We start from the raw sequence: 27793 nt of genomic DNA, 5'->3' as shown, positions 1-27793 counted from the left end.
CAGCCATCTATTGTGATGAGGGAACCCACACGTTGCAGGGATCACACATTTCCCTTGGCTGATCTTACATTTTGATGCACTAAAGCAATTCATATTCATGCAATAATTCTTCCTTCTGTTCAATATTCTGTATCTCCCTCTCTTTTGAATATGGGGCTTGCTAGGTAGCGCTAATGGTAAAGTGTGTTAGTTGCTCAGTTGTGTCTGACTCTTTGTGACCTCATGGACTATAGCCTGACAGCTCCTCTGTCCATAGGATTTCCCAGGCAAGAATACTGGACTGGCTTGCCAGAAGCCACCTGCCAATGCAGGAGACACAAGAGACATGGGTTCAATCCACTATAGTCCGTGGCATCGCAAAGATTCAGACATGACTGAGCAACTGAGTACACGTTTTGAATATGGCTTTTTTTCTCTTCAAAGACATTTAAAATACTTTTATAGTGGTATAAATATGAGTCCTTAGCCCTAAATACATGAATAATTAATTTTCTATATCACCCTAATTTTTATATCAAGACTTCATTCTGCAGGAGTAGTAAAGGGGTTTTCCAAGGGCTTGTGTAGTACTGAGATATTGCAGCATATCTGGCCCTTGAGTCATCTTTTGAAGCAAGAATCCTCAGAGACCTACCTTTTCCTATTTAGTCCTTAGTCATTCAGGAATTAAGATTCCTTTTGAGTCCACCCATGTTCCTGTCCTCAAGTTTCCTTCTAGTCTGCTGGCCTCTCTCTTCTACATCAGAGTCAGACTTCGGGCATGAACATCATCCTGTAGCTTTTATTCTATGATGTGGCAATGGAAACTCCCAGTGTCTGTCCGGGGCTCTGTCTGGATCCATTATACAGATTTTCTTTACTATCCCTCATGGTTTCCTGACTTCCCCAACCCCACTCTGAGCATCCTGTTTCGACATCTGGGCACTGGGCCCCTTTCTCAAACACTGTAATTACTCTTTTTAAAGTTCTTTACCATCTCTCTACCCAGTGGATTATTTTTCTAGTCCAAGTGGAAGTGGGACATCCCTTTTTATTTTTCTTTTCCTGTATATTTTATTCTAAATCCTTAAAATTTCTCCAAAGGACTTTAAGCTTTTGGAGTACAAAAGGCAGAGTCTGACAGGCTCCGTCTGCTTTATGTCCTGTGACATTTAGTTCAAATGATGAATGCAGAGTGGAGAATTAGCCTTCATATAGCAACAGATTGAGGAAAAATGCTTGGAAAAATTTTTCAAAAGGAAAATATAGGTTAACTTCTTTAAAATATGTTCCTGCCATTGTTGTTATTTAATTGCCAAGTCATGTCTGAATCTTCTGTGACCCCGTGGACTGTAGCTCACAGGCTCCTCTGTCCGTGGGATTTCCCAGGGAAGAATACTGGAGTGGGCTGCCATTTCCTTCACCAGGGATTCTTGCCCTGCTTACACTTATTATTTTAGTCTTATTAGCTTTGATTTCTGTATTTTAAAATTACTATTATTTTTTGATTGCCACTCATGAATCAATTTAGTAGGGCTCGTACTGAAAGTTCTATTTTTTTCAACCATTCTAAGCTCTACTGTCTGCCAGACATATACCTATTAAAATATGTATTTATTAATGCTCATGGCCCATGGTTGGCTTTGAGCTTTTCTAATCACACTGTCCTTCCTGTCTTAGCTTTCTTTTACATCAGACTTTAAAAGATGTCTTCATTTCCTACCGTCAATCATTGGTTGAGCCTTGATTTGTTAAAACCTCTGTCTAAAGCATTATGTTAGTGAAATGATTAGACTTCAGGTCCATGTCTCTTATCATTAACTAGAGTTTCTGCATCTGATCCCTATAGCGATTCAAGTGGAGAATTGATTTCCATGAGCTGTTGTGGAGAAGGAGGTCATTATGACAAAAGATTCCTGCCTAATTTATATACTGAGGCTTGCTCACTAATTCTGGCGTCAGAGACCCAACCAGTTACCAATTAATTTCTATCAGTGCAGTGTGAGATGATAAATTTTAATCAGAGCTTTTCGGTCTCTATTAGTCTAGTTTTCTTTTTATAATGGATTTCTCTCATTCATGCTTTCCCTAGTCTGCATTTTTATGGCTGTGATGTGCTTTGATTTACTTCATTCAAAGTACGATGCTCTGGCTTCAATTACTCTATTTAACTTTAAATAGACATTACTACAAGTCTTTCTTATACAAAAGAGCATCTGGTGTCAATAAATTGCAGCAGGAGGTGCCATGTGGGAAAGAACCCAAGAACTAAACACATCTCTGGGCACATCCATCAGGACGTGAGCATACATGTCGTGGCGTTGTGCCACTTATCTTCTTAAATGCTATCAGAGTGGAGCTAGCTCTAGGGGTTGAAGCCAGCATGACATTTTGATTTTCATTGTAGCAATGCTTGACTCACTGATCTAAGGCTCCAGACACTAAACATTCTGTTCAGTTGATAACATCTTTGAGGATGACTTCTGCTAAACAAGAAAGAAACAGAGAGCAAGGGGATACTTTTTTCTATGTCTTGTACAGAGTGTTTAATGAAGAATGTTGTAAAGAAGTCAGAATAAAGAACACTATTTCTCACGTTCCCTCCCTACCAAACACACCAGAACAAAAAGTACTGGGGTTTCCACAGGGAAATACACTAACTCTCTGTTATTTTTGAGGTTGATCCCAACTACAATTTTTAATAATTACCTAAGACTACCAAATTCAAATAATAGATATACAATAATTGAAGAGAAACCTTTGCCTGTTTTTAAGGTTTGAAAATAAAGTCCCTTTAATTGCTAAAATAAGAATAATGAAAAAATAATTTACCCAAGATGTTATTTACATTTAAATTTTATTTTGTATACAAGAGCTTTGTTCATAATCAGAGTTATGCACTGATAATTTGAGTCTTGTAGAAAATAGTGTCCTTAATAATAGGCTTTATTTAAATGATCTTTAAGTGAAATTATTTATGGATAATATATTGGGAAGCATGTGTCTGTTTGTCACAGCGTATTTTGAAGCTCAGATTCTCAAGCATGAGAACAAAGAACCCAACTTGACCTTGCTCTTTTTGTTTCCACTGCTTATTTCTGCTCAGCTTCATAGCTTTTTTCCCGTGCCGGAGCAGAAGTTGACCGGCAGCCAGAGATATCACATCTTCCTAGTTTAATGAACTCTGTAGAAAGAGAGAGTTGCTCTTTCCCAAAGTTCATGTGTTAATCTTGCAAAAGGATCCTAATTAGCCCAGTTTTGTGATGTGCTCATCTCTGGACCCATCACAGCTGCCAAGAAAAGAGAACATGATGAGCCAAGAACTGAATCTACAGTGGAAGAGAGCAGGTTCTGTTCCCAGAGGGAAGGGGATGAGAAAGCTTACTGGGTGAAAAACAATTAAAAAAAAAAAAAAAAAACTAAACCAAATAAACAATATTACCAGTATCCATGATTCTTAGCCAACCAACTCTGGATAAGGATTTAGAGAATGAGAAAGGCATGCATTTCAGACTGGTGACACTTTGTTTTACCTACTCAGACATGAAATGTTCTCATAAGACAGTCTGTCTTGTTCTGCCACAAGGCGGGAAGAACCAGACATGTCTTCAGCATTTCGGAAGAATGCAGTAGCAGTGAGAAAGAATGTTTCCTTGGATGCAAATTTCAGAAAAGCGTTAGACCAGGTTAGCACTTCTCCAAATGTGTCCTCATAGGATGGTGAAATATGGCATTAAGCGAGTAAAAAAAAACAAAGGAGAAGATTAGGTTACACAAAGTGAGAAAGCTTTTTTTATTGGAGATTTTCATTAAACTTCTAATATAGCAAAATACGTCTGAGAATTTCAGAGGACGATATGGCATGCATGATTTCCAAAACATATTTAATGAGAGAATGCTTTTTATTTTCATTCACTAAGAAGTTGAAATATTAGGTGATTTTTTAAATACCTTGCTTATTCTGATAGTCTCCCAATTTTATGATTTTAAGAGAGCAATATAAAGTTGAGATTCCAATCTTGGAGCTTATGTTTTTTTTTTTCTTTTATTAACAGTTTTTTTTTTTTAAATTGGAGGATAATTGCTTTATAATGTTGTGTTGCTTTCTGCCATACAACAAAGTAAATGAGCCATAAGTATGCATATGTCCTCTCTCTCTTGAACCCACCTCCTACCCCATCCCACACCTCTAGGTTGTCACAGAACACTGGGTTGAGCTCCCTGTGTTATGTATTACCTCCCTATTAGCTGTCTGTTTTACATATGGTTCAAGAAGATACAACGAGTCCATCCTAAAGTAGATCAGTCCTGGGTGTTCATTGGAAGGACTGATGTAGATGCTGAAACTCCAATAGTTTGGCCACCTCATGCGAAGAGTTGACTCATTGGAAAAGACTCTGATGCCGGGAGGGATTGGGGGCTGGAGGAGAAGGGGATGAAAGAGGATGAGATGGCTGGATGGCATCACCGACTTAATGGACATGGGTTTGGGTAGACTCTGGGAGTTGGTGATGTACAGGGAGGCCTGGCTTGCTGCGATTCATGGGGTCGCAAAGAGGTGGACACGACTGAGCGACTGAACTGAACTGAACTGAATGTTTATGTTAATATTTAGGTGCTATGCTATCAATTTGTCCCACCCTCTCCTTCCCCCACTGTGTCCACAAGTTAGGTCCCATTTGTTTATTTTTGTTCTTCTGCTCTGCAAATAGGATTATCAGTACCATTTTTCTAGATTCCATATTTAGCAGTTATATAGGATATTTGTTTCTTCTCTTTATTTTTTTAATATAAATTTATTTTAATTGGAGGCTAATTACTTTACAATATTGTATTGGTTTTGCCATACATTGACATGAATCTGCCACGGGTGTACATGTGTTCCTCATCCTGAACCCCCTTCCCACCTCCCTTCCCATCCCCTTCCTCTGAGTCATCCCAGTGCACCAGCCCCAAGCATCCTGTATCATGCCTCGAACCTGGACTGGTGATTCATTTCACATATGATAATATACATGTTTCAATATCATTCTCCCAAATCATGCCACCCTTGCCCTCACCCACACAGTCCAAAAGACGGTTCTATATATCTGTTTCTCTTGCTGTCTCTCACACATGGTTATTGTCACCATCTTTCTAAATTCCATATATATGTGTTGCTGCTGCTGCTGCTAAGTCACTTCAGTCGTATCTGACTCTGTACGACCCCATAGATGGCAGCCCACCAGGCTCCCCCGTCCCTGGGATTCTCCAGGCAAGAACACAGGAGTGGGTTGCTGTTTCCTTTTCCAATGCATGAAAGTGAAAAGTGAAAGTGAATTTGCTCAGTCGTGTCTGACTCCTAGCGACCCCATGGACTGCAGCCACCGGGCTCCTCGGTCCATGGGATTTTCCAGGCAAGAGTACTAGAGTGGGGTGCCATTTGTGTTTTTCTTTCTGGCTTACTTCACTCTGTATAATAGGCTCCAGTTTCATCTACCTCATTAGAACTGATTCAAATGTATTCTTTTTAATGGCTGAGTAATACTCCATTGTGTATATGTACCACAGCTTTCTTATTCATTCATCTGCTGATGGACATCAAGGTTGCTTCCATGTCCTGGCTATTATAAACAGTGCTGCAATGAACATAGGGGTACATGTGTCTCCTTCAATTCTGGTTTCCTCAGTGTGTATGCCCAGCAGTGGGATTGCTTGGTCATAAGGCAGTTCTATTTCCAGTTTTTTAAGGAATCTCCACACTGTTCTCCATAGTGGCTCTACTAGTTTGCATTCCCACCAACGGTGTAAGAGGGTTCCCTTTTCTCCACACCCTCTTCAGCATTTATTGCTTGTAGACTTTTGGATCATAGCCATTCTGACTGGCATGAAATGGTACCTCATTGTGGTTTTGATTTGAATTTCTCTGATAATGAGTGATGTTGAGCATCGTTTTTTGTTTGTTAGCCATCTGTATGTCTTCTTTGGAGAAATGTCTGTTTAGTTCTTTGGCCTATTTTTTGTTTGGGTCATTTACTTTTCTGGAATTGAGCTGCAGAAGGTGCTTATATATTTTTGAGATTAAATCTTTGTCAGTTGCTTCATTTCCTATTATTTTCTCCCATTCTGAAGACTGCCTTTTCACTTTGCTTATAGTTTCCTTTGTTGTGCAGAAGCTTTTAATTTTAATTAGGTCCCATTTGTTTATTTTTGTTTTTGTTTCCAATATTCTGGAAGGTGGGTCATAGAGGATCCTGCTGTGATTTATGTCGGAGAGTGTTTTGCCTGTGTTTTCCTCTAGGAGTTTTATAGTTTCTGGCCTTACACTTAGATCTTTAACCCATATTGAGTTTATTTTTGTGTTTGGTGTTAGAAAGTGTTCTAGTTTCATTCTTTTACACGTGGTTGTCCAGTTTTCCCAGCACCACTTGTTAAAGGGATTGTCTTTTCTCCATTGTATATTCTTGCCTCCTTTGTTGAAGATAAGGTGTCCATAGGTGCGTGGGTTTATCTCTGGGCTTTCTATTTTGTTCCATTGATCTATATTTCTGTCTTTGTGCAAGTACCATACTGTCTTGATGACTGTAGCTTTGTAGTAGAACCTGAAATCAGGCAGGTTGATTCCTCCAGTTCCATTCTTCTTTCTCAAGATTGCTTGGGCTATTCGAGGTTTTTTGTATTTCCATACAAATTGTGAAATTGTTTGTTCTAGCTCTGTGAAAAATACTGTTGCTAGCTTGATAGGGATTGCATTGCATCTACAGATTGCTTTGGGTAGTATACTCATTTTCACTATATTGATTCTTGTGACCCATGAACACAGTATATTTCTCAATCTATTAGTGTACTCTTTGATTTCTTTCACCAGTGTTTTATAGTTTTCTCTATATAGGTCTTCTGTTTCTTTAGGTAGATATATTCCTAAGTATTTTATTCTTTTTGTTGCAATAGTGAATGGAATTGTTTCCTTAATTTCACTTTCTATTTTCTCATTATTAGTTTATAGGAATGCAAAGGATTTCTGTGTGTTGATTTTATATCCTGCAAATTTACTGCATTCATTGATTAGCTCTAGCAATTTTCTGGTAGAGTCTTTAGGGTTTTCTATGTAGAAGATCATGGCATCTGCAAACAGTGAGAGTTTTACTTCTTCTTTTCCAATTTGGATTCCTTTTATTTATTTTTCTTCTCTGATTGCTGTGGCTAAAACTTCCAAACCTATGTTGAATAGTAGTAGTGAGAGTGGGCGCCCTTGTCTTCTTCCTGACTTTAGGGGAAATGCTTTCAATTTTTCACCATTGAGGGTAATGTTTGCTCTGGGTTTGTCATATATAGCTTTTATTATGTTGAGGTATGTTCCTTCTATTTCTGCTTTCTGGAGGGTTTTTATCATAAATGGATGTTGAATTTTGTCAAAGGCTTTCTCTGCATCTATTGAGATAATCATATGGTTTTTATTTTTCAATTTGTTAATGTGGTGTATTACATTGATTGATTTGCAGATATTGAAGAATACTAGCATCCCTGGGATAAAGCCCACTTGGTCATGATGCATGATCTTTTTAATGTGTTGTTGAATTCTGTTTGTTAGAATTTTGTTAAGGATTTTTGCCTTTATGTTCATCAGTGATATTGGCCTGTAGTTTTCTTTTCTTGTGGCATCTTTGTCAGGTTTTGGTATTAGGGTGATGGTGGCCTCATAGAATGAGTTTGGAAGTTTACCTTTCTCTGCAATTTTCTGGAAGAGTTTGAGAAGGATAGGTGTTAACTCTTCTCTAAATTTTTGATAGAATTCAGCTGGGAAGCGGTCTGGTCCTGGGCTTTTGTTTGCTGGAAGATTTCTGATTACAGTTTCAATTTCTGTGCTTATCATGGGTCTGTTAAGATTTTCTATTTCGTCCTGGTTCAGTTTTGGAAAGTTGTACTTTTCTAGGAATTTGTCCATTTCTTCCAAGTTGTCCATTTTATTGGCATATAGTTGCTGATAGTAGTTTCTTATGATCCTTTGTATTTCTGTGTTGTCTGTTGTGATCTCTCCATTTTCATTTCTAATTTTGTTGATTTGATTTTTCTCCCTTTGTTTCTTGATGAGTCTGGCTAATGGCTTGTCAATTTTATTTATCTTCTAAAAGAACCAGCATCTGGCTTTCTTGGTTTTTGGTATGGCCTCTTTTGTTTCTTTTGCATTTATTTCTGCCCTAACTTTAAAGATTTCTTTCCTTCTAATAACCCTGGGGTTCTTCATTTCTTCCTTTTCTAGTTGCTTTAGGTGTAGGGTTAGGTTATTTATTTGACTTTTTTCTTGTTTCTTGAGGTATGCCTGTAGTGCTATGAACCCTCTCATTAACACTGCGTTTACAGTGTCCCACAGGTTTTGAGTAGTTGTCTTTTATTTTCATTCATTTCTATGCATATTTTGATTTCTTCTGTGATTTGTTGATTATTTAGCAGCATGATGTTAAGCCTCCATATGTTGGAATTTTTGAGTCTTTCTCCTGTAATTGAGATAGGATCTTACAGCACTGTGGTCAGAAAAGATGCTTGGAATGATTTCAATTTTTTTGAATTTACCAAGGCTAGATTTACGGCCCAGGATGTGATCTATCCTGGAGAAGGTTCGTGTGCACTTGAGAAAAAGGTGAAATTCATTGTTTTAGGATGAAATGTCCTATAGATATCAATTAGGTCTAACTGGTCTATTGTTAGGTAAAATGATAGGATACTGAAAGAGGAACTCCCCAGGTCAGTAGGTGCCCAATATACTACTGGAGATCAGTGGAGAAATAACTCCAAAAAGAATGAAGGGATGGAGCCAAAGCAAAAACAATACCCAGTTGTGGATGTGACTGGTGATAGAAGCAAGGTCTGATGCTGTAAAGAGCAATATTGCATAGGAACCTGGAATCTTAGGTCCATGAATCAAGGCAAATTGGAAGTGGTTAAACAGGAGATGGCAAGAGTGAGTGTTGACATTCAAGGTATCAGTGAACTAAAATTGACTGGAATGGGTGAAATTAACTCAGATGACCATTATATCTACTATTGTGGGCAGGAATCCCTTAGAAGAAATGGAGTAGCCATCATAGTCAACAGAAGAGTCTGAAACGCTGTACTTGGATGCAATCTCAAAAACGACAGAATGATCTCTGTTCGTTTCCAAGGGAAACCATTCAATATCATGGTAATCCAAGCCTATGCCCCAACCAGCAATGCTGAAGAAGCTGAAGTTGAACGGTTCTATGAAGACCTACAAGACCTTTTAGAACAAACACCCAAAAAAGATGTCCTTTTCATTATGGGGGACTGGAGTGCAAAAGTAGGAAGTCAAGAAACACCTGGAGTAACAGGCAAATTTGGCCTTGAAATGCGGAATGAAGCAGGGCAAAGGCTAATAGAGTTTTGCCAAGAGAATGCCCTGGTCAAAGCAAACACCATCTTCCAACAACACAAGAGAAGACTCTACACATGGACATCACCAGAGGGTCAACACCAAAATCAGACTGATTCTATTCTTTGCAGCCAAAGATGGAGAAGCTCTATACAGTTAGCAAAAACAAGAGCAGAAGCTGACTGTGGCTCAGATCATGAACTCCTTATTGCCAAATTAGACTTAAATTGAAGAAAATGGGGAAAACCACGAGATCATTCAGGTATGACCTAAATCAAATCCCTTATGATTATACAGTGGAAGTCAGAAATAGATTTAAGGAACTAGATCTGATAGACAGAGTGTCTGATTAACTATGGATGGAGGTTCGTGATATCGTACAGGAGACAGGGATCAAGACCATTCCCATGGAAAAGAAATGCAAAAAAGCAAAATGGCTGTCTGGAGAGGCCTTACAAATAGCTGTGAAAAGAAGAGACGTAAAAAGCAAAGAAGAAAAGGAAAGATTTAAGCATCTGAATGCAGAGTTCCAAAGAAAAGCAAGGAGAGATAAGAAAGCCTTCCTCAGTGATCAATGCAAAGAAATAGAGGAAAACAACAGAATAGGAAAGACTAGAGATCTCTTCAAGAAAATTAGAACCACCAGCGGAACATTTCATGCAAAGATGGGCTCGATAAAGGACAGAAATGGAATGGACCTAACAGAAGCAAAAGATATTAAGAAGAGGCAAGAATACACAGAAGAACTGTACAAAAGTATCCTTATGACCCAGAATATCACGATGGTGTGATCGCTCATCTAGAGCCAGACATCCTGGAATGTGAAGTCATGTGGGCCTTAGAAAGCATCTTTATGAACAAAGCTAGTGGAGGTGATGGCATTCCAGTTGAGCTATTTCAAATCCTGAAGGATGATGCTGTGAGAGTGCTGCATTCAATATGCTAGCAAATTTGGAAAACTCAGCAGTGGCCATAGGACTGGAAAAGGTCAATTTTCATTCCAGACACAAAGAAAGGCAATGCCAAAGGATATTCAAACTATTGCACAATTGCACTCATCTCACACACTAGTAAAGTAATGCTCAAAATTCTCCAAGCCAGGCTTTAGCAGTACGTGAACAGTGAACTTCTAAATGTTCAAACTGGTTTTAGAAAAGGCAGAGGAACAAGAGAACAAATTGCCAACATTCAAGGGATCATTGAAAAAGCAAGAGAGTTCCAGAAAATCATCTATTTCTGCTTTGCTGACTATGGCAAAGCCTTTGACTGTGTGGATCAAAATAAACTGTGGAAAATTCTGAAAGAGATGGGAATATCAGATTACCTGATCTGCCTCTTGAGAAACCTATATGCAGATCAGGAAGCAACAGTTAGAACTGGACATGGAACAACAGACTGGTTCCAAATAGGAAAAGGAGTACGTCCAGACTGTATAGTGTCTCCCTGCTTATTTAACTTATATGCAGAGAACATCATGAGAAAGGCTGGGCTGGAAGAAATACAAGCTGGAATCAAGATTGCTGGGAGAAATATCAATAACTTCAGATAAGCAGATGACACCACCCTTATGGTAGAAAGTGAAGAGGAACTAAAAAGCCTCTTGATGAAAGTGAAAGAGGAGAGTGAAAAAGTTGGCTTAAAGCTCAACATTCAGAAAACAAAGATCATGGCATCTGGTCCCATCACTTCATGGGAAATAGTGAAAACAGTGTCAGACTTTTTTTGGGGGGGCTCAAAATCACTGTAGATGGTGATTGCAGCCATGAAATTAAAAGACACTTACTCCTTGCAAGGAAAGTTATAACCAACCTATATAGCATATTCAAGAGCAGAGACATTACTTTGCCAACAAAGGTCTGTCTAGTCAAGGCTATGGGTTTTCCAGCAGCAATGTATGGATGTGAGAGTTGGACTGTGAAGAGAGCTGAGCAATGAAGATTTGATGCTTTTGAACTGTGGTGATGGAGGAGACTGTTGAGAGTCCCTTGGACTGCAAGAAGATCCTGCCAGTCCATTCTAAAACAGATCAGTCCTGGGTGTTCATTGGAAGGACTGATGCTAAAGCTGAAACTCCAGTACTTTGGCCACCGCATTTGAAAAGTTGACTCATTGGAAAAGACTCTGATACTGGGAGGGATTGGGGGCAGGAGGAAAAGGGGACGACAGTGGATTAGATGGCTGTATGGCATCACCGACTTGATGGACGTGAGTTTGAGTGAACTCCGGGAGTTGGTGATGGACAGGGAGGCCTGGCATGCTGCTGTTCATGGTGTCACAAATAGTCGAACACGACTGAGAGAGTGAACCGAATTGAACTTGTCTATTGTATCATCTAAAGTTTGTTTTTCCTTGTTAATTTTTGTTTAGTTGATCTATCCATAGGTGTGAGTGGGGTATTGAAGTCTCCCACTATTATTGTTACTGTTAATTTCCCCTTTCATACTTATTAGCATTTGTCTTACATATTGCAGTGCTCCTATGCTGGGTGCATATATATTTATAATTGTTATATCTTCTTGGATTGATCCTTTGATCCTTATGTAGTGTTCTTCTTTGTGTCTCTTCACAGCCTTTGTTTTAAAGTCTATTTTGTCTCAGTATTGCTACTCCTGTTTTCTTTTGGTGTCTGTTTGCATGGAATATCTTTTTCCAGCCCTTCATTTTCAGTCTGTATGTGTCCCTTGTTTTGAGGTGGGTCTCTTGTAATTAACATATATAGGGGTCTTGTTTTGATATCCATTCAGCCAGTCTTTGTCTTTTGGTTGGGGCATTCAACCCACTTACATTTAAGGTAGTTATAGATAAGCATGATCCCGTTGCCATTTACTTTATTGCTTTGGGTTTGAGTTTATACACCCTTTCTGTGTTTCCTGTCTAGATAAGATCCTTTAGTATTTTTTGGAGAGCTGGATTTGTAGTGCTGAATTCTCTCAGCTTTTGCTTGTCTGTAAAGCTTTTGATTTCTCCTTATACAAAGAAGAGAAGAGGGAGGAAGGAGACAGAGGTGGCCAGAAGGATAAATGGGGGAATCAAAAGGAGAGAGAGAAATTCAGCCAGTAATCAGTTCTCTAAGAGTTCTCCACAGTCCCAAACACACAAAGAGATTCACAGAGTTGGGTAGAGAAGAGAAGAGGGAGGGAGGAGATAGAGGTGACCTGGTGGAGAAAAGAGCCCAAATGGGAAGAGAGCAGTCAAGCCAGTAATCTTCCTCCCAAGTAAAACTGGATACTGAAGACTGTGTTCTTAAAGGTCCAAAATTGACAACAAATACTAAAAAGCAAAGATTAAAAATCTAGAGTAGAGGTTAGATTCTCAAAAATACAATATTAAAGAAAAAAACAAAGTCACCAAAATTATAAAGTATATATATATATGAAATTTGCTTTTAAAAATAGGTGTTTTTTTGCAAAGTAATAGTAGGTTATAAAAATGAAAATTAAAGAAGTAATAGAGGACTTAAAATAATTTTTTTAATTTAAAAAATAATAGTAATAATGTATCTAGGACTTTATCTGGTGTTGTTGTGGGCAGTTGTGGGCAGTTCATTTTTGGATAGTTCTTTGATTTGGCTTATATTTCTCAAGATCTATAGGCAAGAAGAGGTGGCAAGAACACACGGAAGAACTGTACAAAAAAGATCTTCATGACCCAGATAATCATGATGATGTGATCATTAATCTAGAGCCAGACATCTTGGAATGTGAAGTCAAGTGGGCCATAGAAAGCATCACTACGAACAAAGCTAGTGGAGGTGATGGAATTCCAGTTGAGCTGTTTCAAATCCTGAAAGATGATGCTGTGAAAGTGCTGCACTCAATACGCCAGCACATTTGGAAAACTCAGCAGTGGCCACAGGACTGGAAAAGGGCAGTTTTCATTCCAATCCCAAAGAAAGGCAATGCCAAAGAATGCTCAAACTACTGCAAAATTGCACTCATCTCACATGCTAGTAAAGTAATGCTCAAAATTTTCCAAGCCAGACTTCAGCAATACGTGAACTGTGAACTCCCTGATGTTCAAGTTGGTTATAGAAAAGGCAGAGGAACCAGAGATCAAATTGTCAACATCTGCTGGATCATGGAAAAAGCAAGAGAGTTCCAGAAAAGCATCTATTTCTAATTTATTGACTATGCCAAAGCCTTTGACTGTGTGGATCACAATAAACTGTGGAAAATTCTGAAAGAGATGGGAATACCAGACCACCTGACCTGCCTCTTGAGAAATCTGTATGCAGGTCAGGAAGCAGCAGTTAGAACTGGACATGGAACAACAGACTGGTTCCAAATAGGAAAAGGAGAACGTCAAGGCTGTATATAGTCACTGTGCTTATTTAACTTCTATGCAGAGTACATCATGAGAAACGCTGGGCTGGAAGAAGCACAAGCTGGAATCAAGATCGCTGGGACAAATATCAATAACTTCAGACATGCAGATGACACCACCCTTATGGCAGAAAGTGAAGAGGAGCTAAAAAGCCTCTTGATGAAAGTGAAAGAGGAGAGCGAAAAAGTTGACTTAAAGCTCAACATTCAGAAAACTAAGATCATGGCATCTAGTCCCATCACCTCATGGGAAATAGATGGGGAAACAGTAGAAACAGTGTCAGACTTTATTTTTGGGGGTTCCAAAATCACTGTGGATGGTGACTGCAGCCATGAAATTAAAAGACACTTACTCATTGGAAGGAAAGTTATGACCAACCTAGATAGCATATTCAAAAGCAGAGATGTTACTTTGCCAACAAAGGTCCATCTAGTCAAGGCTCTGGTTTTTCCAGTGGTCATGTATGGATGTGAGAATTGGACTGTGAAGAAAGCTGAGCACTGAATAATTGATGCTTTTGAACTGTGGTGTTGGAGAAAACTCTTGAGAGTCCCTTGGACTACAAGGAGATTCAACCAGTCCATCCTGAAGGACATCAGTGTTGGGTGTTCATTGGAAGGACTGATGCTAAAGCTGAAACGCCAGTACTTTGGCCACCTCATGAGAAGAACTGACTCATTGGAAAAGACTCTGATGCTGGGAGGGACTGGGAACAGAAGGAGACGGGGGCGACAGAGGATGAGGTGGCTGGATGGCATCACTGACTCGATGGACATGAGTCTGAGTGAACTCCGGGAGATGGTGATGGACAGGGAGGCCTGACATGCTGCGATTCATGGGGTGGCAAAGAGTCGGACACGATTGAGCGACTGAACTGCACTGAATCGAACTGAAGTGAATATTCCATTGTATATACGCGCCACATGTTCTTTATCCATGCATCTGTGGATGAACATCTAGGTGGCTTCCATGTCCTGGTTGTTCTAAACAGTGCTGCAGTGAACACTGGGACTGTTGATATGTACATGTCAGTCATCGTTTTCTCAGAGTATATGTCCAGTAGTGGGATCGCTAGGTCATGTGGTAGCTTTATCCTAGTTTTCTAAGAAATCTCCACACTGTTCTCCCTAGTGACTGTACCAGTTTGCATTCCCACCATCAGTTCAAGAGGGTTCAATTTTCTCCACATCCTCTTCAGCATTTATTGTTTTTAGATTTTTTTGTAGATAGCCATTCTGACAGATGATATCTCATTGTAGTTTTGATTTATATTTCTATAATAAGGAGCAATGTTGCATATTTTTTTCACGTGTTTATTCGTCATCTATATGTCTTCTTTGAAGAAATGTCTGTTTAAGTCTTCTGCCCATTTTTTATTGGGTTGTTTGCTTTTTTGATATTGAACTGCTTATATATTATATAACAAGCTGCTCATATATTTTAGAGATTAATCCTTTGTCAATGGCTTCATTTGCAATTGTTTTCCCCCATTGTAAGTGTTGTTTTTCATCTTGTTTATAGTTTCCTTTGCTCTGCAAAAACTTTTAAGTTTAATTTGGGCCCATTTGTTTATTTTTTATTTTTATTTCCATTACTCTAGGAGGTGGGTCAAAGAGGATCTTGTTGCTATTTATGTCAAAGAGTGTTCTGCCTGTTTTCCTCTAAGAGTTTGTATAATTTCTGGCCTTGTATTTAGGTCTTTAATCCATTTTGAGTTTATTTTTGTGTATGGTGTTAGGTAGTGTTCTAGTTTCATTCTTTTGCATGTAGTTGTCCAGTTTTCCTGGCACCACTTACTGAAGAGAAGGTCTTTTCTTCATTGTATATTCTTGCCTCTTTTGTCAAAGATAAGGTGCCTATAGGTGCATAGGTTTATCTCTGGACTTTCTATCTATATTTCATTGATATATGTTTCCATTTTGGGGTCAGTATTGTACTGTTTTGATTACTGTAGCTTTGTATTATACCTTGAAGTCAGAAAGGTTGATTCCTCCAGTTCCATTTTTCTTTCTCAAGATTGCTTTGGCTATTGGGGGTCTTTTGTGTTTCCCTACACATTGTGACATTTTTTGTTCTAGTTCTGTGAAACTTGCCATTGGTACTTTGACAGGGATTGCTTTGAATCTCTAGATTGTTTTTGGTATATAGTCATTTTGAAAATATTGATTCTTTGAATCCAAGAACATGGCATATCTCTCCTTCTTTTTGTGTTGTCTTTGGTTTCTTTCATCAGTGTCTTATAGTTTTCTGCATATAGATCTTTAGTCTCCTTTAGTAGGTTTTCCCCTAGATATTTTATTCTTTTTGTTTTAATAGTGAATGTTATTGTTTCCTTACTTTCTCTTTCTTATTTTTGGCTGTTATTGTATAGCAAAGCAAGGGATTTCTGTGTATTAATTTTGTATCGCACAACTTTACTAAATTCATTGATTAGCTCTAGAAGTTTTCTGATGATATCTTTAGGGTTTTCTATGTGTAGGATCATGTCATTTGCAAACAGTAAGAATTTTACTTCTTTTATATCTGGATTCATTTTATTTCTTTTTCTTCTCTGATTGCCATGGCTAGGACTTTCAAAACTAGGTTGAATGATAGTGGTGAGAGTGGTCACCCTTGTCTTGTCCCCGATCTTAACAGAAATGCTTTTTCACCATTGTGAATAATGTTTGCTGTCAGTTTGTCATATATGCCAGGGCTTATGTTAATACACTGGATAGCTATGGGGTCATAAAGCTCAGTCACAAGCTTAAAAATCTTTCTGTCCCCTGTTCTTGTCTTTCTATTTTTCGATCACCACCAGATCCTGGTGGTGGAAGGGCACTGGAATCAGTGTTACCTCAATGTGAGATACCCGCTCTAATGAAATACAAAGAAAACCATGCCAAGAAAAGCATTGTGGCATTGGCTACATAAGAAATCTTCACTTAATAAGTGTTTAAATTTCAGGGTTTAAAATACAATCCATAGAAAGTTTTCAGGAGCAGATTCTTGAGTTATCTATACATTATTATTTTGTATTTATTTATGTATTTATTTATGTATTTATTTGTTTGGTTGCATCGTCTTAATAGTGGCACACTGGCTTCTCTCTAGTTGGGCTTAGTTGCCCTGCAGCATATGGAATCTTAGTTCTCCAATCAAGGATTGAATGCAAGTTCCCTGCATTAGAAGGCAGATTCTCAACCACTGGATCACTGGGGAAGACACTGTACTATGTATAATTTGACATGGAAGCTGAAGGACAAGGGTAGAGACATCTAGCTCCACCACCCTATGCATTTTATGAATCTGAATCAAGTCTACTTCATGCCAGAACTTCTTGAATCTTCTACATCAATTCAAAATTTTTGGTACACATAGCTAAAACCTGTAGGTTGAAGGAAAGAATGCTCAAAACAGGTAAAAGTTTATCTTTCTATATCAGTTTCTCTGTGCAGAAATCAGTCATCTGACTATCTCTGGCTAATGAATAAACCTTATTTTAAATCATAAAAGAACACCCAGGCAGAGGATTTTTGTTAGCCATTTTCAATCTTTTTTGTTTTACCTAGTTCCATGGTTTTAAAAGTCATTATGTTTGTGACATTTTGCTTGTCTCTCATTTATTTTACTTTCTCCTTTTTCCATAGAACAAGGTTAATTTGTGAAATGGGAGAATTTGACAGAAAGCATTTTTGATGTGGAAGGTTAAGGGAGTATAACACACTCTCCCTTCAAAAACTTTGTCAAATGCAGTGGATTCTTTATTTAATAGCCTAGGAAAGGCACAGACAGTCCCTGTCTCCACAGGCAGATGCATAAACACATTAACTTTTATCTATTCAGGGAAAACAGTTGCATTAGTTTTTGTAGAATGAATATGCTTTTAGTTTGGATTGTTTCAACCACACTGAAGTGCCACTGTAGTGAATAGATGCCACTAAATGCTGGCCAATTTCTGAAATCACTAATACGTTTTCAGGAATTGATGCATACTTTTACATTTACTGCTTATGCTTTGAAAGCTCATGTTTGGACAGTATGGTTAATTTAGCAGTTGGATCTCCTTTAAATGAAAAGAGTCTATGACTTATGGAGATTTAGAATCAAACTCCTTTTTAAGTATTTATGTATTTATCTGACTATGCTGGATCTTAGTTGTGTCGTGCAGGATCTTTGATCTTTGTTGGGGCATGTGTGATCTTTAGTTGAGCATGTGAACTTTCAGTTGTGGCATGAGGGACTAAGTTCTTTGACCAAAGATTGAACCTGCAGAGTCTTAGCTACTGAACCACCAGGGAAGTCCATAGACTCAAACACTTGTTACCAATCTGTCTCTTTTTGAGCTAATTACTGCACCTTCCTGAATCTCAGGCCCATCATTTGAAAACTGAGGTGATAACAATAGCACTTGTTTCTCCCATTCACAAAGGTGTGATGATCAAATGAGAGAATGTCTGTGGCAGTTTGTATATTTTGAAATCTGTCACAAAATTTTATGTTAGGAACTAAGGCTGCAGTGATGGAAGAGAGACCCTTTGACTATGTGGACTTTGCAGATAAGCAATTGCCCATATATGAATATAAATGAAGAGGGAATATATAACTATCAGCTTCCCTGGTGTTTCAGCGATAAAGAATCCGCCTTCAACACAGGAGCCACAGGAGACATAAGTTCAATCCCTGGGTCAGGAAGATCCCCTGGAGGAGAGTATGGGAACCCACTCCAGAATTCTAGCCATGGAGAATCCCATGGCTAGAGGAGCCTGGTGGACTACAGTTCATAAGGTCGCAGAGAGTCAGACATGACTGAAGTAACAGCACACACACACACACATAACAACTACAGTGTTATATAGATAAATGCAAGAAGGCTATCTAATACAGTCTTAGAGGAGTGGAATAGACTTTTGGGAGGTGGTGACAACTGTATGCATTGAAAGATAACTAGGTAAAATGAAGAGGGAGCATTTTTTCAGATGCAGAATTTGCAAAGTTCAGAATTGGAGGGAGAACATACCTGCTGAATAAAAATGAGCTCAATTTGTTTGGAGCATTAAGTTTGCAGGATTGGGCCAGAGAATGGCAAGATATGGAGTAACCGAGGCAAATGGAGGACAGATGATTTTAAACCATGTGCGGAAGTTTGGACTTTAATCTGTCAGCAATGGAGAGTGCAAATAAAAATTATCTTTAAAGTTTTAGAAAAAGAGATAAGCCATTTTATGAATGTTGGTTGTTACTGGATTTTTTAAATTATTTTATCAATAATATTCAAACAGTAACTCTAATTTGTCAACATTTAAGGTAACATAGTGAGACAGTGTGTCTTAAGAATGCTGCTTAACTATTTATATAGCATCTGCCCCTTTAGATGGGTCTGTTTTTTGTTACTTTAGTTTTGAACATACATTTCGAAAAGACTTAACCTGCCACTAAAGAAACTTGGAAGAATAGTGGCAAAGCACAAAATCATTTGAAAATACAGAAGAAATACAGGCATTTCTAAAATTTTAGCTGAATTTTGATGATTCCTTCAGCATTTCCCATTAAAGGTTAATTTTGTTGGCATTGGTGAGCTTGTAAAGCAACATAATTTGTATGAGTTGCAAACCAATCAATGCTCTATCAAAAAATAGAAATCATTTTCCAGGAAATGATCTGTCCAACAGATGATTCTTAAACTTCACAACTTAACTGAAAGAGCTGTGATTAGAACTGAATCCTTTACCATGTTTTCATTTTATTGTGTGTCCTTAGCCAGTATGAACTTATGACATTCTCTTGAGGAACTTGCCTGTCTTGCTCCTTTAATCCTCATTATTTGGTGATGATGTTAGATTAAAGGAGCTGTCCCTATTAACTTGAGGAAAGGGGCAGTTTCTGTTATCATAGCTATTTGGACACATATGGAAACACTTCTCCAGCAGATTGTTCAATTGCTCCCTCTTCCTTGCCTTTGCAGTAATCAGCTGTGTAAGTTACATTCCAGTCATGGTATAGTGATAGAAAGATATGGCTAGAGCATGATTTTATAAGCACCTCTTCATTAAGATCTTCTTTTAAGATAGAGATATTAATTTACCAATAATTCATGTTCCCTATTAGCTTTAGAGCTTCCCAGGTGGTGCTAGTGGTAAATAACCCGCTTGCCAATGCAGGAAATGTAAGAGATGAGGGTTTGATCACTGGGTTGGGAAGATCCCCTAGAGAAGGAAATGGCAACCCACTCCAGTATTCTTGCCTGGAGAATCCAATGGAGAGAGGATCCTGGTAGGCTACAGTCCACAGGGTCGCAAAGAGTCAGACACGACTGAGTGCCTCCACTTTCACTTTAGAAACTCATGGTGAGTTGAATTATTAGCTTTCTAAATGTGTTAATTATTTATTAAAACTTTTGTGAGAAGGAAAGTAAATCGAGAATGCTATTGAACGCTAAGGTAAACAAATATGAAATTGTCTCTTCAAAAACCAAGTTTACTCTAAAGATGCAAATTTGCTCATTGTGATAGTTTGGCAAAGGCTGCAGAGTGAGGTGTTTAAGAGCCTAGTTCTGGAATCAAGAATCCTGACTTCAAATCTTGGTTTTGTCACTCATTAGAACTGACAAATTCTTAAGACTGAATTTCCTCTGCTACAAGATAGCAGTAATAAAATAACTAATTTTATAAGGTTTATAATTAAAATTAACCTATATAAAGTACTTAGCACAATTCCAGGCAGAGTGATGGTATTTTATCCTATCCTCTACCAACTTTAAGATTTCTCACAAGCCATATCCCATACCTAGAACGTTCTTTTTTCTGCTCTGTTTAGCAACCACTCCTGAATTCAAAAGAATCTTATAGAAAAATTTAACAGAACTATTAGAAATTAAGTGGTTCCTCTATTGTTTATAGAAAGTATACATCTGTGTCCATGTAATCCTAAGGGTGTTTGAGGTTAATTATAAGATTACTGCTGTGGACTGAATGTTTTTGTCTCCCCCAAATTCCTATGTTAAATCACTTATCCCCAGCATGATGATATTTGGAGGTGAATGCTTTAGAAACTAATTTAGATGAGGTCATAAAGATGGACCACCATTGTAGGATTAGCATCCTTGTAAAAGGAGGAAGGAATATGAGATCTCTCTTTCTCTCTTTCTGCATGTACACACCAAGAAAAAGCAATCTGAGGACTTAACAAGGAAGAGGACCCTCACTAAGAACCCAACTGTACTGACAGCTGGAACTCAGGCTTCTAGCTTTCAGAGAAATGCATGCTTGTTGTTTAATTACCCAAACTATGGAAATTTGTCCTAGCAGCCCAAACTGACTAAGATAGTAATTCAGTGGTATTGTGAGAGATTTTGTTGGTAGGACAATATTTTGACAGTTGTGGCAATGGTAGAAATTGATAGGGCTCTAGATCCCCTAGTTAAAGACATTTAAATTCCTAGACAGGTATTCAAGGCTTAAGACTCAGGCCAAGTGTGCTTCAAATTTTGATTGCCAGGGTGTTTACACTAAAGATTTTTTTTTTTGGTATCAATTTGACATGAAAGTAGTGGATAATGTGTTTGTGGCCATGGGAAAAAGTAGTGATTTATAAAGCTTCAGAAACAAACAGAGCCTAGAAAACCAATGAAAGTTGCCTTTTGCTCAAATAATATTAAAATGTTCGATCTTTCAGAATGGAAACTGACTGATAATACAGCCAAATTTCACTAGTTAATTACTACTTAATGATGCATGAAATTAAAAGACAGTTACTCCTTGGAAGGAAAGTTATGACCAACCTAGATAGCATGTTCAAAAGCAGAGATATTACTTTGTCAACAAAGGTCCGTTTAGTCAAGGCTATGGTTTTTCCAGTAGTCATGTATGGATGTGAGGGTTGGACTGTGAAGAAAGCTGAGTGCTGAAGAATTGATGCTTTTGAACTATGGTATTGGAGAAGACTCTTGAGAGTCCCTTGGACTTCAAGGAGATCCAGCCAGTCCATTCTAAAGGAGATCAGTCCTGGGTGTTCTTTGGAAGGACTGATGCTAAACTTGAAACTCCAGTACTTTGGCCACCTCATGCAAAGAGTTGACTCATTGGAAAAGACTCTGATGCTGGGAGGGATTGGGGGCAGGAGGGGAAGGGGACAACAGAGGATGAGATGGCTGGATTGCATAACCAACTCGATGGACATGAGTTTGGGTGAACTCCAGGAAATGGTGATGGACAGGGAGGCCTGGCGTGCTGCAGTTCACGGGGTCGCAAAGAGTCAGACATGACTGAGTGACTGAACTGAACTGAACTGAACTGTATGATGCATGCTGTCAATTAACAACACTTGTATTAAATACGAGAAAGAGTGTGATTGGTAAAAAAGAACATGAGTCCCAAGGGCCCACTTAGCCTTTGTACGTATGTAATGGGTCATAGATGCACTATACCACCTTCCTGATTCTGTTAGTTCACCTGCTGAGTGAAGGGCTTGGGGCCTCAGACTCTTTCCTGTCCCAATGTTTTGTAATTTTCCTTTGTCACTTGTTTTCCTTCTATTGTCTGCTTTTCAGATGCTTGAAGTAAAAGAATATTCCATGTGTTCTGTGGCCTGAATGGCTTGACCCAGTGCAGCCTTTGGGTATCTGGATCAAATTTGCAGTTAATAATGTTCAGTTTCCCCTTCCCTCAGCCTTCTTCATTTCCTACCTCTTTCCATGATTTTTCAGTCTGTCCTAGTTTTATGAGATTAAAAAAATGCACTGTGGAAGATTTGGAGGAAATGATGAAGTCCTTGGTTGCTGGGTAACTGGTCTTTAACTGTGATTCAGTGTTTAATAAGATTGTTTTATCTGGTTCCAGGGTATTCCCAGAATTTCACTGTTGCTGATTTTGTGTTCCTTTGGTGGGAAAAAAAAAAAAAAAAAACCAGTAAACTTAGAAGATTTTTTTTTTTCATAATATTCCCCAAATTTATACTTTGTCAAAGGATATTTCAGCATGATCAGGGCCTGTCCTTTGTTCTATTTATAGAAAGGGATTTTCTTAAGAAGAATTTCAAATAATACACATCAGTTCTCTCAGAGCAGTTCCAAAAACCAAATGTGAATAATAACATACTCTATAGTCTATTTAAGTAGGTTTCAAAGATCAGAAACAAACCTTCTAATATAGCTCCTCCATTGTTGAATTCTTTATTAATAATTTATTTCTGAAGTGGCTACAATTTATTGTTGAATAGTATTTTCAAGAGGGATCATGAGTGTTACATTTCTTGAGTTCTTTGAGGCTTAAAAATACCTGCCTGTTGGTCTTACAATAAATGGCACCAAGGCTGGATGCAGTCCTTGGGTCACAATTTCCTTACCTTGGAAATTCTATGGCAATTGCTCAATTTTCTTTTCTGCTTAAATTTGCGTTGGAGAAGGCTAAAGCCAGACTAAATTTTTCCATCTGGTAGTAAAATACCTTTTGCTGCCTAGATGAGTAAAAAAATTGTCTGTAGGCTTAGATTAAATAACCAGAAAATGTCTTTATATTAATTGATATGTATAAAATATTGTGGTATATATAACTAAAGATTCAGCATTTATCTATTTTAGGGAAAATCTCCTAAATTATTTCAATGAATACTTTTCTGTTATGTCTGTTGAGTTTTCTATATTTCAGTGGTTCTAATTATCTCTGCTCTCCTGCTTACACAAAAATATGACTGTCCTGCTTCTAACAAGGCTGAGTGCAAGCCCCAAACACTGAAATTAAACTTGCTCCTTATACTTTCTGTCCTCTGATAGGAAGATCAGTCCACTCCCTCAGGTATCCTCAACTTTGTTATAAGGATCAGAGGACACTAATCTCCCATCATCCTTATCTTCCAATTTTCATAACATTGAACCTTCCAGGACATTTATCTTTGAGTATGGCATCGCGAGAATGCATAGACTACCAGATCATCCTGTGTGTATCTCATTTTGATTCTTGTAAGGATCTACATAAACCCATCTTTGCCCCATATTTCATTTATTTACACTTCCATTGTACTTTTCTCAAATTCATAGTCCATCATTGCAGAATCTCTTCAGTTCTCAGACTCTTCACTGAACAGTTGCTTAATGCTGTCACATAGACCTACCTTTCACTTGCTGATCCTCCTTCCTCTGCAGCTTTTTCAAGTAGTGGTCACTGGGTTTTTCGTTTCGGTTTGTTTTTTTTTGCTCATGACTTGCAAACTACAAATTTGCTTAAGCTAAGCTAAGCTAAGCTAAGCCGCTTCAGTCGTGTCTGACTCTGTGCAACCCCACAGACGGCAGCCCATCAGGCTCCCCGGTCCCTGGGATTCTCCAGGCAAGAACACTGGAGTGGGTTGCCATTTCCTTCTCCAATGCATGAAAGTGGAAAGTGAAAATTGAAAGTGAAGTTGCTCAGTCGTGTCCGACTCTTAGTGACCCCATGGACTGCAGCCTACCAGGCTCCTCCGCCCATGGGATTTTCCAGGCAAGAGTACTGGAGTGGGGTGCCATTGCCTTCTCCCCACATTTGCTTACATTTACGTAGGTTACTCTTTGGGGATATGTGCTACGAGTGGATCCAATGCAATTTCTAACTCACTGAGTTTGGAACTCTCTCCTAGCTGGGCACAAGCAGACACCTTGAACATTTTATATTTTTGTTGTTACTTAGCTGGCTCACATTTTCTGTTTATGGGTTTATGTGTTTTACAACTTCTGGGCTAGTATCAGGCATTGTGAACATTCTGAAATTAAAGCCCTAATGTGTGACTTTGTATGCAAATGGATGGGAAATCCCATGCCTAACTGGTAACTTGTGTGCGTGCTAAGTTGCTTCAGTTGTGTCCTACTCTTTGTGACCCTATGGACTGTAGCCCACCAGGCTCCGCTGTCCACTGTAACTGCTGCTGCTGCTGCTGCTGCTGCTGCTAAGTCGCTTCAGTCATGTCCGACTCTGTGCAACCCCATAAAGGGCAGCCCACCAGGCTCCCCCGTCCCTGGGATTCTCCAGGCAAGAACACTGGAGTGGGTTGCCATTTCCCTCTCCAATGTATGAAAGTGAAAAGTGAAAGAGTCGCTCAGTCGTGCCCGACTCTTCACAACCCCATGGACTGCAGCCTACCAAGCTCCTCTGTCCATGGGGTTTTCCAGGCAAGAGTACTGGAGTCAGGTGCCACCGCCTTCTCTGGTCCACTGTAACTAGGAAAACACAAATCAAAAGAAAGAGGGATTGTGTCATATGCATCACTTAGGAAAACATTACTCCCGCTGGTAATGACAAGTGTTGAAGAAAAGGAAGAGAAGAGGAAACTTATACAAAACTACGGGGAATGCAAATTGGTACATTTACTTTGGGGAACAATTTGAAAATGATTGGGCCACAAAGAAGGGTGAGCACTGAAGAACTGATGCTTTCAAATTGTGGTGCTGGAGAAGATTCTTGAGAGTCCCTTGGACAGCAAGGAGATAAATCCTGTCAATCCTAAAGGAAATCAACCCTGAATATTCACTGGAAGGACTGAGGCTGAAGCTGAAGCTCCAGTACTTTGGCCACCTGATGCAAAGAGCTGACTCGGTGGAAAAGACCCTGTTTATGGGAAATATTGAGGGCAGGGGGAGAAGTGGGCAACAGAGGATGAGATTGTTGGATGGTATCACTGATTCAATGGACATAAATTTGAGCAAACTCTGGGAGATAATAAAGGACAAGGAAGCCTGGTGTGCTGCAGTCCATGGATGGGGTGGCAAAGAGTTGGACACGACTTAGTGACTGAACAAAACAATGACAACAAAATAAAATTTAAGATAGGCATACTCTCTGAGCCATAAATTATTCTTCTCAAGGTCTCCCCGGGAGAAATTTGTTCTCATGGAAGCATATGCAAAGATAATAATTGTAGGACTGTTTGTTCATGGCAAAGAAAAAAAAAAAGACTAATTGTCACTCAGTAGGGAACTAAATTAATCATGATTTTTCATATAGTGAAACAGTGCAGAGGAGTCTGGTAGGCTGTGGACCATGGGGAAGCAAAAGAGTTAGCGATTAAACCACCATGGAAATGGAAACCTACTCCAGTGTTCTTGCCTGGAGAATCCCAGGGACAGGGGAGCCTGGTGGGCTGCCATTTATGGGGTCGTGCAGAGTCGGATGCAACTGAAGTGACTTAGCAGCAGCAGCAGGAGCAAACCACCACCATGTTCATCAGTGAAAATGAATAAACTTGATTTACAAGCATAAATGTGGGAGATCTTCAGAAATATAAGACTAGTAAAAATACAAGTTGTAGAAAGAGTAGCAGAGTATGACAAGATTCATGCAAATATTAATATAATAATAGTGTATATTGTTAATGAATATATTTATGTAGTAAATGTATAAAGCCATACAGGAAAATATCATACACCTTCCTTTGAGGAGAAGGAAGAAGAAAGGTTCTGGTTAAGGCTTTAGCTATTTATGTATCATCTTCTTGATTTAACTTTTTTTTCTTTTAGAAAGATAAGGTCTAAAGCAAATATGACAGAATTTTAAAATCTGTTTTAGTGCTGAGTACACAAGATAAAATGATTATTTTCTGACTTTGTAAGAATGTTGCATAACATAAAATTTTTAAAATGAAAGGAGACTAAGAAAAAAATTTAACTTCAGATGCTGCAATATTTTGGAAATAAAATGAGGGAAAATTTGTAAGGACAAATGATTATTTTAAAAATAAAGTAATTAACCTCCAATTAAAATAAATACATTTATGTTAAAAAATGACTGGGAAAAACATTAGTTTAGTAATAACTTTCAAAAGGTAGCATCATGAAATTGTTGAGTGAGAAGTAAAGTAGCCAGGGGCTCTTTGGAAACTTGGAAGAAGTTAAATTTAGATAGCATGACATAAAGCATTAGATAGACAAGAAAAGATATTTGACAATAAAATATTAAATATTCACCAATATGTGCATGTGTGCTCGGCCACTCACGTTACTCATGTCTGACTCTTTGCAACCCTATGGGCTGTAGCCTGTCAGGTTCCTCTGTCCATGGGATTCCCCAGTAAGAATACTGGAATGGATTGCCATTTCCTCTTTCGGGAGATCTTCTAGACCCAGGGATTGGACTTGTGTCTCCTGCATTGGCAGGTGGAATCTTTACCACCGAGCCACCTGAAAAGCCCTATTCACCAATAAAACATTAAATAAAAAAGAGCGTAGACAAATATCTAGGTTAAATAAAATGAGCACTGTGATTTCTGGAAACTGATGTGAAATGGGAATTTTTATGCCTTGGACAACCATGTCCCCAAGTTGAAGATTTTTCCTATTTGTATTTTGGTCACTTTAAGTGAAAAAAACTTTACAATTAAATTAATAAAAATGGTTCTTTATGAAATAATGCCATTTGCAGCAACATGGATGGAGCTAGAGATTCTCATACGAAGTGAAGTGAGTCAGAAACAGAAAGACAAAAACCATATCACATCACTTACATCTAAAACGTGGCACAAATGAACCTATCTACAAAGCAGAAACAGACTCACAGAGAACAAACGTGATTGCAAAGGGGGAGAGGGGAGGCAGGACTGGGAGCTGGGATTAGCAGATGTAAACTTGTACAGGATGAATAAGCAACAAGGTCCTACTGCATAACACGGGGAATTATATTCGATACCCTATGATAAACTATAATAGAAAACACTATTTTAAAAAGAATGTCTATATGTGCATAACTTTCAGTTATACAGTAGACTGGCACAACATTGTAAATCAACTATATGTCAATTTAAAATTTTTGATAAATAAAATGCAAAAAGAGGAGTGGACAAATATCTAGATTAAATAAAATGAGCTGATTAAGCATTTTGAAATGTATTTTGGAAGCATTCCATATATAAGAATGTGAGTTATTTTTGAGAATTACCTAACATTGCTGATATATAGATGTGTGTGTAAGCAGATTTAGTAACTGATTGCTGACAGCACTTTTAAACAACATTTAGCTTCCATTTCTTATATTAAGTATGGCATCAAAAATATTTATCTAATCATGTGCAAATGTATTAAATTATTAATTGAAAAGCCACTTCCTCTTTAGCTTGAAGAAAAGGACTAAATTAGTATCATGTGTGAAAGATGGTGAGCACACTACTGCTAAACTCAATTCTCATTTCTTA

This window comes from Capricornis sumatraensis, chromosome 23 (genome assembly GCF_032405125.1).
Source record: "Capricornis sumatraensis isolate serow.1 chromosome 23, serow.2, whole genome shotgun sequence".
Lineage (NCBI taxonomy): Eukaryota > Metazoa > Chordata > Mammalia > Artiodactyla > Bovidae > Capricornis > Capricornis sumatraensis.
The sequence above is the reverse complement of the archived record's forward strand: the minus strand, read 5'-3'. Positions refer to the sequence as shown.